The following is a 14,595-nucleotide window of genomic DNA, read 5'->3' on the forward strand; positions in this document are numbered from 1 at the left end:
CATGAGTAAAAGTAGGAAAATAAAGTGTGAAAAAAAAAAAAAAACATCTACAACGTTAACAGTTCGGCCACCAAGAAAAGTCCATTCCAGTTGTTTAGGAAAAAAAAAAAAAAAAAAAAAAACGACTACGGTAGGTCGGCGCGAACGTGAAAATATAATGTGAATTGTCCAGCACGCTAACCACTACGCCACAGAGCACTGCAGCTTAGTTTAGTGATTTTAAATAACTTCACATGAAAGAACTACGTAGCCAAACCGGTGTTCTCTTCTCAACTGTTCCTTGTGAACGATCCCCAAACGGTGTTAAGTGGTGGCAGGGGAAGAAGGAATTTATTAGAGAGAAAATATTTTACCACTTCCATTGATCTTAACCGATTTTAGCCGTGACTTTTCAGCAGAAAAAGTATAGAAATCTAAGATTATCGAGGAATTTGAGAAATAATAAGCCTATAACACACCTCAGATATTGTTCTACCGTTTGTGCATATTATATTTGCATGAAATATCTTGATTTTTAATCCTATTAATGTCAAAATCAGACGGGGGGGGGAAAAATGAGTTCATTTTATTTATATAGAGATGAAATATCTTGATTTTTAATCCTAATAATGTCAAAATCAGACGGGGGGGGAAAAAATGAGTTCATTTTATTTATATAGAGATGAAATATCTTGATTTTTAATCCTAATAATGTCAAAATCAGACGGGGGGGAAAAAATGAGTTCATTTTATTTATATAGATAGATAAGTATTTATATGTCACTAAACATTCATAAGCATGTTTCGATAAGCCAGTTACAAGTAACTAGAGATCTCTTCAGGCGAACGCTGCTTATACCGAAACAGTCCATGTGTATATATATATATATATATATATATATATATATATGTCTACTCAGTTTTTCGTGTGACCATCCATCAGGGATTTTTCAGGCTTTTTGCTCTCATATATCATGGAGAAAATACACAGAAAGAAAAAAAAGATTTTTTTTTACAGTGGAATTGAACTTGTACAACAAGCAATCCATTTTTTTAATGAGGTACGGAGGGTCTAATGGCAGATTGAATAAGACAATTGATCGATACCAAACTTTCAGCTTTTTAGTCTCAAAGTTACCATCACATAACTAAGAAACCCTATCTGCTCTGTTAACTCTGAACTGGTGACCATAACAAACTGGTTATGGGGACAGTCATCAGAGAGAAAGAGAGCTTGTTTTTTGGGTTTTTTAATCAGTTTTCCTTCTCAGAGGTCTTTACCATGACTAAGGAGCCCCATCAACCCCATATATATATATATATATATATATTATCGTGACGTGGTTTCTGCAGTCACTTTAAATGATTGAAAGCCTTCATTTTCAGATGCCTTCTGATGGTTTTAGGATTACATTCTGCCGCTGTTTGGCTTTTCAATCGATTTCAGCTTATACTGGAGTTTTTTTTTAAACTTCTTCTGATACGGTGATCCAGTGATGGGGTTATTTTTTTGGTCGACCTGGACTCTTTTTGTGCCCATATTGATCTGGATTTCTTAAAAAAATTTGTGATGACCGTTTTGCTACGATTCACTTCGTTTGCAATGGATCTATGGGAGAGTCCACCCCTATTAAGCTCAAAGATCCTTCCTCTCTCAAACTCTGATAATGGTTTCCCTTTTGCCATTTATAATTTAGTGAGATGTTTTTATTCACTAACAAGTTGCTTTTAGTAACATAGAAAGCTTTTCGTATTCATTTTTTCAAAACTAGCCGATTTTATTAACGTGGTCTTATCATTTTGACCAGGTGAAAATGTTTGTTTTTTAAAAAATAATTATTAGATCAGGGTTAAGGTTTCGAATGAAGCAGATTTCATTTTTTTCCCATCATATTTTCCCTTTTGGCAATGGTTTCAACCATTTGTTTGATTAAAAATTCGACATTATGCATAAACGCTTACTTTCTTAAGTGGTCTTATGATTTTGACCAGGACTGTATATATATATATTATTTAATATTATGTTATCGAAGTTCAGAACAATATGGTATTATTATCGGTTTTGAAAGATCCACAAAAATATTTGATGAGACTCAAACAATTGATGATACTCATGAAGATGAAAGGTCGAAAATTTGATGTAGCTTACTTGCCATATATATTTTGAAAACTATATATATGTATATATATGTATAAAAATTTCTATTTTGGAAAGGGGAGTATTCTCTCAAAATTGTCTCCACTTTTATCGGTTAGGTTCACTTCGACTAATTTTTAGACGAATCACTATCAAAGGGGAGACAACTCTTATTACTGTTTTCAATTTAAATTTCTAATTCAGATTTTTGTACGATGGTCTTTGATTAAAAACTTCTGATTCTCTCTTTCAAATCTTCGAAATGAATGGCTGATGATAAAAATTAATGAGATTCAAATAATTGTTGATTTGAGACCGACGGTACCAATGTTGCTCTGCTCTTCTCTAATATAATAAATAAATAAATATTATGCTCATATTTGAAATTTCAGTTTTTAAATAATCAAGCACTCTTCTAGGTTTATTTCTACAAACCTAACTATTTATACATCCTCTCAATATATGACACAATATCAGTAAAGTAGGATTTGAAAAGCCAGTGCCTTAGTGGTATAGCACTCTGACCTACAAAAAATGCCTGGACAGCCGTATCGACATTCTGCGATAGAGGCATCTCTAGCAATTAGCAATAAACTAAGTCCCTCTCAACGGGTAAGAAAGTAAAGCCTGGGAGGGTGGACCCCCTAAAATTGCACAGAGAATAAGATACCTAAACAATAGCTGAGACTCTGCTAGTCTAAGTTTAATATGATTATATATATACTAGCAAAAGTACCCGTTGTTGACTGGGTTCAAAAACAGTCTACAGAAAATGAACTCTGATTTATGTAAATATAATAGTTTATGAAAAGGAAGGGTTGTAAAGAGATAGCTTCGAATTTGGGGGTATCAAAACCAAAGCAAAATATGATGAAAGTAAAAATAAAATAGATAAACCCCATACTTTATTATACCATAGCAGTTCACACTGAAACACTTATCACAATATTCTGTGGATCTATATTAAAAAACCTTGTTAATGAATCATCATTATGCCAGATCAAACAAACCCATTCCTGTGTCTCGATACATCTTCTATCATTATATGTGATCAGTTTTCTATAATAGTCAACCATATAGGAGCCTATTCGTGACCAGACACACACACAGACATTCAGCTTCATATTTTATATATATATATATATATATATATATATAAAAACATGAGAGAGCACTGTATGTTTTTAACCGATTTTAAAACCCAATACTTATCAGTGTATATCCATGTGCATATATATATATATATATATATATATATATATATATACACTATGGAAGCATATATGATATAATAATTTTGTAGCTTACTCCTTAAGTCAACTCTTTCTGGCTTAAAACTCATTGGTATATGAAAACTTACTAAATTACATGAACTCAGTATATTACATATAAGTCTCTCTCTCTCTCTCTCTCTCTCTCTCTCTATATATATATATATATATATATATATATATATATATATATATATATATATATATACTAGCATTTCAGCCCGGCGTTGCCCGGGTGTTTGGAGGTGTATGTTGAGCAAAAAAAAAATAGCGGTCAATTTTTTTTAACTTTGACCCCTATTATGACCCCTTAAAATTTATTGTTTCGGGCTCAAATCACTTTATTAAGTTAGATCCAGGTTCAAGGAACCTATATCTAAAATTTCAAGTGTCTAGACCCAAAATTGTCGGAGGAGTTTGGTAGAGTTCTTAAAGGTCAAATCGTTGAAATTTGACCCCTTAACAGCCAAATGTCTGGCTGACACCCGTCACATCGATTTTCCCAAATCTCAGTACCCCGTATTTCAAATTTCGAGTCTATAGACTAAAAATTGACAGAGTTATTGCGTAGGGAAATGTACACAGACAGACAGACACACAGACACGTTCACTTTTATATATATATATATATATATATATATATATATATATATATATATATATATATACTGTGGAAGCATATATGATATAATAATTTTGTAGCTTACTCCTTAAGTCAACTCTTTCTGGCTTAAAACTCATTGGTATATGAAAACTTACTAAATTACATGAACTCAGTATATTACATATAAGTCTCTCTCTCTCTCTCTCTCTATACATATATATATATATATATATATATATATATATATGTATAAGGAATGAAAAAATACCAGCGGTGGTTGACGTTATGTTATGAGAAAAATAGAAAAAACCGAATGAAATTATTAAAAAATCAACGTTTCGTCCTTATTTCAGAGGACATCTTCAGGATAATTGAAATAAAAAATATAAAAATGTAAGAAAAGAAAAAGTCATAGATCGTGCGAAAAAGACAGTTCTTGAATCCTACCCATGTCGGGAAGGACAAACAAATGTGTGCGTATGGGTAGGATTCAAGAACTGTCTTTTTCGCACGACCTATGACTTTTTCTTTTCTTACATTTTTATATTTTTTATTTCAATTATCCTGAAGATGTCCTCTGAAATAAGGACGAAACGTTGATTTTTTAATAATTTCATTCGGTTTTTTCTATTTTTCTCATAACATATATATATATATATATATATCTGTTCCTCTTAACAGTGTTGAGCTTTTTCTATCTCGATAAGTTTTGCTTTTACTCTTAATTGTATCGTATATATATGTACTTGCAGGCTGCCCGGCATTGCCCGGTCGTAAAATACGCTTAAATATGATATTTTGATTTATGCAGATTTCGTATTTATTATTATATTATATTGAATCCAATATATAGTAATGATTTAAAAAGTAAAAAAACAAACTGACTCGTACGCCACCGCTGATAATCAAAACCGAAACGTTTAGCTTAAGATTTACTTTTTCCTCTGTCGTTAATGCCTGAGTTATGAAGACATGTTTGCTGCAAGGCTGAAAATTAAAACCTTAACCAATAGCTATACATATTTGTAATGCCGTCGTTCGACCTTCACCAGGCAAATTCCATTTTTTCTAATTTTCACACTTTTGTACCAATTTTCTCCCGACTAAAACCCAAATATAAAGTTTTGCATGGGTTTGAATACAAACTGACAAAGGAGTTTGGTAGGCAAAATTTTTTAAACAAATGTATATACGCATACATAAATATATATAGTGTTTTCAGTTTACTATAACCTTATGCAAATATTACGCAAGTATAAATCATGTAGAATATCTGCATGAATATAATTACACGTAATAGTTAACTAAAGATGATCATCCCATAAGAAAACCGAAAAAACTAATAGGGAATTAATTAAAATGAATATTTGAAAGAATGTGTAAATTAGCTAGTTCTTTTGCAGATGAATGCAATTCCACGGCCAATATATTACAAATTTGTATTTTCTTTTTAAATAAATAGAAAAGAGGCTTGCCTTTTTTTCTGTTGTTCTTGGCCTTCGTGCCGGGATCAAAGTGTAGTATCTGTTCTGCAGATGCTGCACTTAAGATAATTTGTACCAGTCAATGGAGGGGAAACCCTCTATACTGGGACAATTATTATTTTTGGTAACCAGAGTGCCCCCTTTTTGCCAACTTTTAGGGGAGCTGGTTTTTATCCCACATTAAAAACGGCCTTGTGCCTAATTTGCTTTGGTGGGGAAGCAAATAAATACAATAAATAAATAAAAGGGTATTTAATATGAATATCAATACACAAATAAACAAAAAAACATATTTATAGAAGTGTGTGTATATATATATACGAGCAAAAAGTTAAAACACTTTGAAAAAGAGTTAAAAACATATTTAATCTGAAAAGGAAACACTTGATAAGTGGATAGTCCTTAATCCATGGAGTTTCGAAGAAATACTTTCCTTCTCATCAGAGGGTAGGAATTAGCAAAATGTGGGATTTTTTTTTTGCATACAAAAGTATTTGATGAAACAAGTAAGTCAAAGATCTTACTTGATAACAAAAAAGTGAAGTAGAAGGAATATGGTGAAGAAAAAGGTGATTACACGTGAATGGATAGTCTGGTGAAAGATAAATAATCCAATGACGGTAAAATCCAAATATATAACTTCAAGAAAGTTAATTGAATTTCCATTTGCACAAGTAAAATCCAAGGAAATCCCGTAATTGGAAGATGGTCCAAAATAATCCAAAGGCCGAAATCCATGGAATAATTCACAAATATGTACAAGGGAAAAAGGGGAAAAATTCCAATTATAAAAGAAAAATAAGATATGCTTTTCACACTGCTGCCGAGACATAAATATAAATAAGAAAGATCAGGGAAGAAGAAGAGGAAAATATATATATATATATATATATATATATATATATATATATATATATATATATATATATATATATATATAGGAGCAAACAGTTAATAAAACATGTTAAAAAACACTTTGAAAAAGAGTTAAACACATATTTAATCTGAAAAGGAAACACTTGATAAGTGGATAGTCCTTAATCCGCGGAGTTTCAAAGAATACTTTGCTTCTCATCAGAGGGTAGGAATTAGCAAAATGCAGGATCGGATTTTGCATGCAAAAGTATTTGATGAAACAACAAGTAAGTTTATTTTATATATATATATATATATATATACACAGACATACACTGGTAAATATTGGGTTTTAAAATCGGCTCAAAATATACCGTGCTTTATACCTTCTCAAATACCGTGTTAATCGAATTAATGTTTATTTTTTCAGTTATGACCATAGGTTTCAAACCTTAGGAGATTCATCAGATGATGAATCTTCTTTAAACCTAAAATGCATTAGTCATCTGATGAATTGCTCACAGCATAAAATCTATGGTCATAACTAATTTAAGGGACATTAATGAGATTTACACAAATATACAGTGCTCGATACCTTCTCAAGTAGAGTGTTTACTCAATAAAATGTCTTATTTTGTTTTAATCAGTCATGACCAAAGGTTTCAAATCTTGGGAAATTAATTTGATGACAACTATGCTTTTTAACTTAAAGTCATCCGATGAATTACTCATGGCACGAAATCTATGGTCATGGCTGACTAAAAGCACATTGTTTAATTATATTTAATCTGATGCAACCATTTTGTGAACATTATCTTAAAAATGTGAATTTGTGTTGAAAGAGTAAAATGTTTGTATTAAAAAAAAAAAAAATGGACGTTGAAATTATAAAAAAAGTAAAATCAAAAGAAACCAAATATGTGTATGTATGTTTTAGTGTGAGTGTCTGTATATGTGAGTGTGTATGTATATGTGTCTACACAAATATATGTACGCGTATTTCCGTACAGGAGATACAAAATCTTTCAAGTTTGATTAAACACAATCGACAGCTTTTATCATCCGCTGTTGTTCATTGCGTTTCATTTTTTTTTAATTACCAAAACGGTTTACCATCGTAAACAGCGGAAAACATGTATGGAATTAGCCAACAGACTAGTTAAAATAATAATACAGGCACATCTCTAATGCCAACCGATATTTCAGTTATGAATCCGACCTTAGTCTGTTTGAAAATTGAATAAGAATGCTTTTTTTTCATACAGAAAAACTGTGAAGATCCGTGGAGGATAGAAGGAGCTAGAAAAGGCGTAGAGTAGGTATGAAATAAAAGAGAGGAAGGGATGGAAAAAGGATATTTGATTTGGTACGTACTAGTGATGAGCCGATTCCAACATTTTTACTAATTCAGATACAATTACCCATTTTGATGCTTAAAAAGCTTCTAAATGTTAAACTATGGGGTTGTTTGTGTTATTATTTTTTTTTTTTTTCAGAATTATCAATATATGCATTTCATTTTTTTTTTAATTACCAAAATGGTTTACCATCGTAAAATAAACAGCAGAAAACAGGTGGAAAACTCCGAAGATATGTATGGAATTAGCCAACAGACTAGTTAAAATAATAATACAGACACATCTCTAATGCCAACCGATATTTTGGTTGTGAATCCGACCTTAGTCTATGATTAAAAGGTTTTTATTGAATAAGAACACCTTTTTTCAGACAGAAGATCCGTGGAGGATAGAAGGGGCTAGAAAAGGGGTAGAGTAGGTATGAAATAAAAGATGAAGGGATGGGAGAAGGATATTTGATTTGGTACGTACTAGTGATGGGACGATTCCAACATTTTTCCTAATTCAGATACAATTACCAATTCTGAATCTTAAAAACCCTCTAAATATTAAACTATGGGGTTGTTTGTGTTAGGTTGATTAATCGGAATATTATTCTCATCTTGGGTGTTAATTAGCATAACGTTTTGGTTGCTGCAACCTGCGACCTTCTTCGGGTGTTGAGAACATGCTCCTTTTCCTACGAAGGAAAGAAGAAACGTTGTGTTAATAACACCCAAGATGAGAATAATAGTCCGATTAATCAACATAACACAAACGTTCACATCTCAAAAATTGAGAATTGTATAAGGTTGTTATTTATTTTTTTTATTTTCAGAATTACCATAATACTAGCAGCGTTGCCCGGGTGTTTGTCGGTGTGTGTGTGTAGAGAAAAAAAAAGGTTTGGTAGACAGGTAGGCTTGAAACTAAAGCCTAGAGGCATAGGCGGAAAAGAAAGTGGTAACATGATAACTTACCACGACGCTAAGAGGGCAGAGGAAGTGAGAATGGTTGAAATTAAACGATTAAAAAGTTAACTCCATGAGTTCACGCAGGTGCGTGAATTTAATGAGGTCAAACATCACGCTACAGAGGAATGAAATCCCACAGTTAACTTTGGCTGTGAGCCTGTTTCTGCGTATTTGTTTGTTTCCCCAAGATGTTGGGGGAAAACCAGCTCCCCATAAAATGGGGAGTGTCCAAATGAATAGCAATTGTCTGATATGACGGGTTTTCCTCGCATTGATCAAAGCTCATTGCTTTCTGGACACCCCTGGTATGAGTGCCAGGTAGACACATTTGCTCCGGATTCAGTTTCGCTTTTTTTTTTTTTAACGGAAAAACCAAACAAACACGCGGAGAATAAGAAATAGTGTGTAAACGTCGCTCAAATAAAAGACAGACGAAAATCTCCTTTCATAAATCAGATATATTATAACTGGGGAGTATATAAAAAAAGTTGTAAGAAACAGACCCCCCCCCTACCTCCCCGAAAAAAGCCTTTGCCAGACATAAAAAAAAAAAGCCCACACACACACACACGCCCACAGAAACTACACATTTTCGCTTTTATCTAATAGATATACATATGTATTTATATAAAAGATACACTTGTTCCTATTTACAATGCCTCCCCACGGGACAGAGTTAGACACCAGGGTCGTTTTTTAACGTGCAGAAAAGGAACAAAAAATAAAAATTGTCTCAGTCGTGAAGGACAGAGAACAAGAAATTGAAGTGCAGCATCTGAAGAGCAGATACTACACTTTGATCTTGTCCCGAAGGCCAAGTTACTGGTAGTTTAAAGCTAAAATCTATAGATCACCCCCCCTCCCCTCAAGTGTAATTAAAAAATATATATTTATCATTTTATCATTAATTACTAATTAGAAATTAATTCATAAATAATAATGATTATTATAAATTCTTATAATAATTATATTGCTATAAATTATTGCAATTAATATATTAATGTGTTAACATACATATATAATAATTATTATATAAGTATTATAATTAATTAATATATTAATGTTACTTAAAAATATATTTATCACTTCATCATTAGTAACAGCAGTGGAAAGTTAAAAAATAAATAAATAATTGAAAGAATCGTTTCCAGCATTGGAAAACAGGCACAAATTTGTCCGCATTCAGATACCCGAAAAAATTTTTTTATTGTTCCAATTAATCGTCCCAACACTAGTATGTACAAAAACTTCTATCAACGCTATCTCCTGTCCATTCTGCCCATGTCCATGTATTTGTATCATATCAGTTGACCATCTCTGATCTGTTTGGCCAATATTTGTTATATGTATTATTAAATATTAATGAAAGGTTTCTGGAACTTCCAAATATTTTCTATCTCTTCATTCCCCCCCCCCCCAAATTGCTTGTCTTAGAAATATTGTTGCACCATTCTGATGGGGGCCTCGTTTTATATGTAAACTAGCTTCGGATACCATTTGCGTCAAGCCAGTGTGTTTTAGATTATCTCCCTTTTTCTAAAATAAAGAAGATCGACTGGCTGGTGACCGGTTATTAAAGCAGACATTACTGATACACAAATGAAATGATGCACTTAAGAGCTAGGACACTAATAAACCTAGATCCATACTGGCTTGTATATTTGCATAGATTCGAAAAAGTTGTCAAAAAACAAATATATAACAAATAAATGTTATCAAAAGCAAGATAAGTTACTCTTCTACCTATCTCGATATGTTTTTAGTGTTTTTATTTAATGTAACATGTTTATTCAGCTTGAAAAAACATAGTGTTTACCGATGTATTGGAAAATTACAAATGGTGCCAGACTCTCTGTTGAACATGGTAAGTTTGGGAAAATGAGTTAAAAATAATAAAAAAAAACTATACAAAATACTGTTAGAACACCAGCAAATATATGTCAGTCCATGTCACGGTAACATATATTGAGTGAGTTTCTAACATTATTTTGTATAGCTTTTTATTTTTAACTTATTTTCCCAAACTTACCCTGTTCAACATAGAGTTCGGTGCCATTTTAAATTGTCCAATACATCAGTAAACACTGCATGTCTTTCGAGCTTAATAAACATGTTATATTAAATAAATACACTAAAAACATGTCCTGTTAGGTAGAAAAGTAACTTATCTTGCCTTTGATAACATTTATTTCTTACATATTTGTTTTTTGACAAATTTTTGAATCTGTGTATAGTAATAAAACCCTGACTTGTCATTCAGAATTCGTCGACTCCGAATAGAAATTTCTTTTTCTTCTTAAAATTCTACTTGATCATTTTCTTAAGTTTTGGAACTGCCATATTTCACATCTTGCTATGTTTTCTGACAAATAATTTTCACATTTTAAAATTAGGTTCTGATATTTTGTTTAGTTTACGAGTTCTTTAGTGTTAACTAATCTGTAGTTTTAACATTAAAAAAAAAAAAAAACTCTCTTACAATATGACTGAGTAAAAACATAAAAAATTATCAAATTATTTGTCTGTTAAAAACTTCTTAAAATCCAAGGGAGGTAATTACAGCCAATGATTTTTGACAAAATAATTGTGATACGCCATTTCAAAATAGAAAATGGCGGACCGTTAATATCTATGTTTTATTTGTTTTTTTTTTGTTTTGTTTTTTTAAAGTAGTTCTAGCAGATTTTCTAGTCAATCAATTTTCATAATTTTTGGATTTTTTTACTAATTTCGACATGCCAAGTAAGTACACAATAGTGATTTTTACCTAATGCATTTTTATAAATTCATTATATTGCACAAGCACCAAAATAGTTACTTAGTTTGTTGAATGTGAATAAACATTAGGTACACCTCTGTTCCAATTCGATCGCTGCACAAGAATTACTGCCCGTTCAGACATGCCGGTACATTTTATTCAGTAGAGTGATCGCCTCCACGTTAGTGTGTCGCTTTTATGCACCAGGCTTTTTTTTTTGTCCCTCCCTTTTTAAAATCATTCATGAATCATTAACAAGTGAAAGTGTACCAGTTTTCAATTGACCATTTCTTAGTCACTTGCAAAATTAATCTTTAATAAAAAAAAAAAAAAATACTTTTTGTCTCTAAAAACACCATTGGGTTTGCAGGTGATCAAATTATGCAAAATTTATGATTTATGTGTGAGACCCCCCCCCTTCCCTGTCACCATGCATGTTTTATACAAGAGACTGAACTGCCCCCATCACTACGCATGCTAGTTTGTTTCTTTAGTTTTTGATGGCATTTTTTTAAATTTTTATTTTTGAAGTCTTCCACTAGGAACAAGGGGAGACAATTCAATGTTCTTAGAGTTTTTCAAATAATTTCTTCAAAAATATTTTGCGTAATTTATTTGATAAAAAGCAAAACTAACACACTAAATCAACGCAATAAATTTGAAATTTTGTTATTTTAATTTCAATAATTTTATTTTTATACTTTCATAAACATATATTTATTATATAAATTCAAAATTAAACAGTTATTTGAACATTTATTGAATTAAAATAAAAATAGTTTTTGGTTTTATAAAATAATTACAATTTCAAAATAATTTACAGCACACATTTTTAAAATTTTTCTGAAATGAATGAAAGTGATTATTATTTATACTTAAAAAAAAAAAATGGTATTTGTGGCATGGAAGACCAAATAAAGACTTGCCATTTTTAGAGGTGCTTGGGTCAGTTTTGAACGAATATCACATTTAAAATTGTCGCCGGCAAGTAGTTCTTTTGATATTAAGACTTACATTTTTCAATGTATTCCTTATAAATTCACTGGTCGCCATTTTAAATATTGTTGTTTACAAGTCAAACTGGTTTCATTTTTAAAAATAAGTCAACCCGGTCTTGTTAATTTATTTGGGATGAGGGATTCAAATCCCCCCCTTTTTTTTCCTCTCATTTATAATTTAATTGGGGTGATGGCCGGAGTAAGGGAGTGATGGTCGCCAGTTCTCCTCCCCATTAAAATAGATGACGTCTACACTAACATTCATGTTGTGTTAGTTAAAAAAAAAAAAAAAATTCGTTATAGTCAGCTAATGTACTTCCTAACTTCCGGCGTGGCTGCTACCGGAAGTGGTGACAAGGCAAATCAGTTCTTTCGTTTTTTTTCTCTCACACCTACATCTTCCCTGTACATGTACTCTTTTTATTTTCTAATCGTTTTTTTTATTTTTTAATCATTTTTTTTATTTTTTAATCATTTTTTTATTTTCTAATCATTTTTTTATTTTCTAATCATTTTTTTTATTTTCTAATCATTTTTTTTATTTTCTAATCATTTTTTTTTATTTTCTAATCGTTTTTTTAATTTTCTAATCGTTTTTTTTATTTTCTAATCATTTTTTTAATTTTCTAATCATTTTTTGGTCTTGTTTTAATTAACAATTATTCAAATTATTTTTTTTAAGAATTATTGAAAACACATTTTAAAGTCTTTTATATCTATTTTAGGAATATTATGTATTGGATACGTTTTTTTTTTATGATGTTTGAAATCATGTTATTTTAATTTCAATAATTTTATTTTTATACTGTCATAAACATATATTTATTATATAAATTCTTATTTGAATTTATATAATAAATATATGTTTATTAAAATTTATATAATAAATATATGTTTATTAAAGTTATTTTTAAAATTTAAAAAAAAAAAACTTTTTATAATTTCATAAAAATATTTCTTATAAAATTTCAAATAAAATAAAAACTTTTATTTTTTTAATTTTGTTATTAAAAGTACAAATATGACTGTTTATTTTTATCTGTATTATTTTATTAATTTTTCTTCTATATTTTTTGTTAGGGTTCTTTTCTTATATTTTATTTCAATAAATCGCGTCACAGTAAAAAATACTGAAGAACAATAAAAGTGAAGGAACCGATTTGCCTTGTAACTGGATGTAGCAGCCATGCCGGAAGTTAGGAAGTACATTAGCTGACTATAACCAAAAAATTACTCTTTTTTCTACTAATAATTCATCAATTTATCAATGTAAAAAAGCTATTCGAGGATAAGGTTATCGTTTCTCAGACAACACTTCTTTTCTACCTAATTCATACAAGTACAAATATAATAAAAAAAAAATATTCAGTTGCTCCCAACTCCTTTTCTACAAACTGAACGGGGGAAACTTTCCTCCTTTTTCAGGGCTTTTCAACACTACAACCACTGATCATTAAGTTGGTCGCGGCAACTTTCGCTATCAGACTTTTACTTTTGTATTCTGAAAAGAAAACTTGCAGAACTCCTCTTCACTAACACCGCAATTCACATCAACAACAAATCTCAGCTTCGATGTTTTCTCCAGCTTTCAAATGCTCATCTGTCTGTCCTTCCCAATTTGTCTTTCTTAAAGTAAATATTCCCCCTTATACGCAAATTAATGCTACGTATAAAAAAATTCAACTACACAAGTTTTTTTTTTGTTTACCTCTTTCTTTCCGTGATTTCCGCACCTGACATGCCAAACAGATGTGCTGCTGTTTTGTGAGTAGTTTCTTTTATTACACAATTTATCTAAAATTCATATTACAGTAAAATCAAGGCTAAAAATGTGTAGTGGGGTTATCATGCTCCTTTGGTAAACTAGCCTGGGTGCCCGGCATTGCCCGAGTGTTTAGAGGTGTGTGTTCAGCAAAAAAAAAAAGTGGCTGTAGGCAGGCAGGCAGGCAGGCTTGAACCTGTGACGCGAAGGCAGAAAAGAAAGTCTCCATGACACCAAAAGCATTGAAATTAACCAAAGTCAATCCAATGGTGAGGATGACTTGCTAAATGTTGGTGAAAAAAATCGACCCCCTCCTTGTACAAAACTTCCGAGTTTAGGGTGAAGAAATTAATGTTTTTAGCCAATTTTTCGTTATTTGTCGTCTGAGATATCGAGCTTCAAAATGATACCAATCTTGTCAGAATCCGTCGCCTCT

The sequence above is a fragment of the Euprymna scolopes genome, chromosome 41 (assembly GCF_053919585.1).
Source record: "Euprymna scolopes isolate OS-2025 chromosome 41, ASM5391958v1, whole genome shotgun sequence".
Classification (NCBI taxonomy): Eukaryota; Metazoa; Mollusca; class Cephalopoda; order Sepiida; family Sepiolidae; genus Euprymna; species Euprymna scolopes.